We start from the raw sequence: 5,000 nt of genomic DNA, 5'->3' as shown, positions 1-5,000 counted from the left end.
GAGATAAGCAGAAGCTGTTCAATTACTTTCGGTACATTTGTTTCGCATGTGAAAAACTTGGATTATTCCACTTTAGAAAAACAAACACGCGGTAACGAAGCGAGTCTGCACGCATCCTGTACTTTTTTTTTCTTAAAGTGTCTCTGAATGACTGCGTATTGGTATAAACCGCCATTTTTTTGCTTTCGCGCCTCGCTCCTTGGCTCCATTTAGGTTAGTTCAGGTCCATTTAGGTTAGTTCAGGATGAAACGGTTCCCCCCGAGGTGAGAGGCAGAGGCTGACGCAGACGGCAAAGCAGGTCGTGTCATGTATGCAGATGAGGCCTTGGCTCTCCGGAGCGGCGCGAGGGAGTGCGTCGAGGCGGAAGGTCTTGTTGAGGCCGTGCGCTTGGGATGCTTTGTGCCCCGAACGCAAACGGACTTGGAAGAGATTCTGATTTTTGTTCTTATTTGTGCAGAGAGAGAGAGAGAGAGAGAGAAAGTGGAAGTGATTGAGTGAGAAAGGAAAATAGAAAGATAGAAAACAATAAATGAAGAGGAAGATAGATAGATCGATAGATAGATAGATCGATAAATAGACAGACAGACAGATAGATAGAGAATGGCTGGGCTGTTAGATACGTTAGGTAACCTTTTATTCAGGTCTATTTTCGGGTTAGGGTGAAACTTCATCGGCGAATGAGGAAACGTTCGGTCGAAACAGGTAATGATAGTGATGGTTGGCACTGAACGTCCCACGCGGTGTGGGAGGCGGGATGACATGCCGGGAGGGAGGGAGGGGGAGGGGAAGGTAGGGGAGGGAGAGAGAGAAGGAGAGGGAGGGAGAGAGAGAGGAGGGTAGGAATGGGTGAGAGAGGGAGGGAGAAGGGAGGAAGGGAGGGTAGGGAGGAAGAGAGGGCAGGGAGAGAGGAAGGGCGACCCCTGCTCCTTTCACCAATTGCCTTCGACAGATCATCGTAGGCGGAGGAGGATAGACAGGCATTTTTTGTTATCATTTTTTGTGTATTTTAGCGATTGTCTTCAAGGATAGAAAAAGAAGTGAAATTGAAAAAAAAAGAAAAATAAGAACCTCAATTTACTCTCCCTATAATACAATGTCTTATATATTTGTGTGTGTGTGTATGTGTGTCTGTGTATATGCATGTGTGTGTGTAACTGTACTCTCATAGGAACAACAACAACAACAACAACATCAAAACAATCAGTACCTACGACATTCTACTAAGAATTTAGAGAAACCTTTCCACTTCAGTCCCAGTTAGAGGGTTCGGGGAGGCGCCCAGCTGAGAAGCCACGCCCACTGCCCGCGGGGAATCCCCTCCCACCGATTCGGAGAACGTCCCCGCTCGCAGCCTGGAAACACGCTGCGCTGAGTTATAACTTGCGCTGTTATTACAGTGATTAGGATGAGGATCGCTGCTGTTATGGCTGGTGTTGGTACTGCTGTTGTTGTTGTTGTCATCAGCATCATCACCTTTTATTATTGTCATTATTATTGTTATTATTATTATTATTATTGTTATCAATATTACTATTGTTGTCTTTAGTATTTGCCTCCCTGCCCCCTCCCCTTTTCTTTCATTCTCTCCCGTCTTCCATCTCTCCCTCCCTCCCTCTCTCTTTTCCTCTGCCCCTCCCTCCCTATCCCATCTCCCTGTCTCCCTCTCCCTAGACCCATATTTACGATTCGTGTCGCTCCTTCCCGATTGACACTAAATGCTTGCTCCTGTCTTCAGAAGGACAACTGCCGAAGGGCGCCACACGCGCTGCCATTTTCTTTTGTTTTGATTCGGCTTGTTTTTTTGGCTTTATTGTTTGCTGTTTTGATATGTTTTATTGTTTGTATTTATTTTTTGTTTTATTTTCTTATTTTTATTTTTTTTTATTGTCGACAAGTTGCAGTTAATTGTTTGTAAATGAAGAAGGAGAATAATAGTAAAAGTACAGAGATTTTACTGAAGGAGGGTTTATATATATATGTATGTGTTTTTTTATTTATTTACTTATCTATTTATAATTATTGTCAGGAGAAAAGGCATTTTGGTGCCCTTCCCTTCTTCATTCTCCATTTTCGGTCACTAGTCCAAACTGGTCCTTAGGTCTATTCCATTTTGTCCTTTTCTCCCCTTCCTGCTCTTGATCTTTATTCGCCTCTTCCTCCTCCTCTTCTCCTTTTCCTTCACTTCTTTTTCATCTCCTTCCCCCTCCTCCTCCTGTACCACTAACTCAGATCGAAGGACAAACATCAACTTGTTATGTAGTGTGTTGGATCGAGTCCCAGGCACAGAACTTTTCCTCCTCCTCCTCCTTTTCCTCCTCCTCCTGCCCTTCCCCTGCTTTCCCTCTCTCCATTCACCCATCAGTTTCCTTCCATATCTTGCCGCGTACTCCCCCCCCCCCATCATTGTGACAAATGTACACAAAGGTATGAATGAAAATGAATTACTTCACAGCGAGTAAAAACTCAATTCCCTACAGTTATTCATTCCCAACCGTATCTCATTTCACATTCACATTCATAACTTCTACCCCCCCCATTCCTCCCTCATCTCGGTCTCTCTCGGGATTAACCCTCGCGGTACTCCCCTTCCCCTTCCCCTCCTCCCTCCCCTCCCCTCCCCTCCCCTCCCCTCCCCTCCCCTCCCCTCCCATTGTCTCCGGCGGCGCCCTCGGGGGAGACGCTGCTGGTGGCTCACCTTGCCGCTTCCTTGACGGGCACGATGTCTTGTCACCGCCACAAGCAGCATGACAGTGACAGTGACAGTTGGCCTGGTGATAAGAGGCTAGTGGTCTGGCGCCGGACGTTCGCTTACTCCCTTTGGTCCCGCCGCGCAGGCAAGGAGAGAGGGAGAGGGAGGGAGGGACAGGGGGAGAGATGGAGGTGAGGGGGAGAGGGAGAGAAAGGGAGAGGGAGGAAGAGGGAGAGAGAAGGAGGGAGGAGGGGAGAGACAGGGAGAAGGAGGAGCGGGAGAGGGGGAGAGGCAGAGGGAGAGGGGGAGAGACAGGGAGAGAGAAATGGAGGGGAGGGGAGAGACGGAGGGGGAGGGGAGAGGGAGGGGGAAGAGACAGAGAGAGGGAAATGGAGGGGGAGGGGGAGACACGGAGAGAGGGGGGGAGAGAGGGAGAGAGAGATACACGTTACACATATACACACCCATCCATCCATACGTACATGCATGCATACATACATACATATGTTCTGAATGTAAGCACAAGCCCCGTGACCCCCAGCCGGAGGCGCCTTCCGCTCTCCAGCCCAGCGCGCGAGACGTGAGCGCCAGGCGGCATCTTCGCGGGATCTGAAGTACATGTTCGAAGGCTTGAAATCCCTCACCAGAGGCTTTATTGATGTCTCAGTGGGGTTTATCGTTAGCGTTTCCATTTGCTGGTGCGGTAACGCGTCAGTGGTCCTTGTGCGGAACGAGGAGGCTGTACTCGTGATTGGTAGAAACGCACACACAAATACGCATCTACGAACGGACGCAAGCGCGCGCGCACACACACACACACACACACACACACACACACACACACACACACACACACACACACACACACACACACACACACACACACACACACACACACACACACACACTTACATACACACACACAAACGCAAACCTGCGGAGATATCCCTATACATTCACACTAATCCTACTTAAACAAATCATTTCCAAAAATTCCTCTTTAAGATTGTCCGTGAAATATGGTTGAAAGTGATTCCATCTTAATTCCTCACCCTCAGAATCTTATTGAAGAAGCAGTGAAAATCTGGATCTTGTTTTAAAAAATCGTCAAAAATTTTGGATCATATTCACAAAATTTAAAAATCTGGATCTGGGATCGTCTTTTCTGGTGCCTCAGCGCCGTCCCCGAGGCAAGGGAGACGCCAAAGGGCTTGCGATAACACGCCTGAAGCCGATATCCTCGCGGCTCCCTCCTATTAACTCCTGAAGCCGATATCCTCGCGGCTCCCTCCTATTAACTCCTGAAGCCGATATCCTCGCGGCTCCCTCCTATTAACTCCTGAAGCCGATATCCTCGCGGCTCCCTCCTATTAACTCCTGAAGCCGATATCCTCGCGGCTCCCTCCTATTAACTCCTGAAGCCGATATCCTCATGGCGCTCTCCTATGAGTACCTGAAGTTGATCTCATCATGACACGGTCCTATGAGTGCCTGAACCTGACATCCTAGGAGCGCGTCGGCTACTGAACGCACGGCAGTGAACCGAAGGCTAATGGGATGAACCTTGGCTTACTCTGTGTCTGAGAGAATGAAAATGGCGTGTCTGTTTGGCCAGAGAGGAGCGGGTGTGTTGTCTTGAAGCGTTTTTTTTTTTCTTTTTTTTTTTCTTTTTGAAATGGTTGTTGTTGCAGCGATAGTGCTGATGATGCTTTTTTAGATTCTTTTTATTTATTTATTTATTTATTGACGCAGGTATGGTTGAGGGAGCTAGTGTTTGGTGCGTCACCAATGGTAACGAAATTCGTAGATTATATCTTCAGCAATAGGAATTTCACGGGTATATCACTTCTTTCACGACGGTATTGGTAATGATAGAAGTACTAGTGCCCGCTGGGTTGAGTCGACCGGAAAGTAATATTTGGTGATTGTGTGTCTCATGTTGTTATTGGTGTTTTAGCCCTAAGTCATCTTACCTCTTTCATGTTCAGCCTCAGTTTGAGCCTCGTCGTCGTAGGCGATTCGCTGGGGATTTTCTCTGCCTCATGAAATTAGTTTTTTTTTATATTTGGAACAAGTTTAGTTTGATTATATGTTTTGGTGGTTTTCAAGATGTTTTTTCTTTCAGTCGCAATAGAGACCGAAATGACTGAGGCTTCATTTTAGTGTGTTAAAGGTGTTGGGTGTGCACTCCATTTCCCTTCATAACATTTGATTTCATGGAAATGGGGGAAGGTAAACTAATTAATTTTTCGATTTCCATTTGCAACCTAAACATGTAATTTTACATAAGCAGAAATATATTTTGATGTC

At 47.0% G+C, this 5,000-nt stretch overlaps 1 protein-coding gene across 15 annotated transcripts in view; it reads left to right on the top strand.

Annotated features, from left to right (window-relative positions):
- LOC113806428 (nucleolar protein dao-5) overlaps positions 1-5,000 on the top strand; it is a 481,722-nt gene that overhangs the window by 136,229 nt on the left and 340,493 nt on the right. The gene's annotated exons all lie outside the window — the stretch shown is intronic.

The sequence above is a fragment of the Penaeus vannamei genome, chromosome 33 (genome assembly GCF_042767895.1).
Source record: "Penaeus vannamei isolate JL-2024 chromosome 33, ASM4276789v1, whole genome shotgun sequence".
Lineage (NCBI taxonomy): Eukaryota > Metazoa > Arthropoda > Malacostraca > Decapoda > Penaeidae > Penaeus > Penaeus vannamei.
This window is presented reverse-complemented; position numbering and strand designations above follow the sequence as displayed.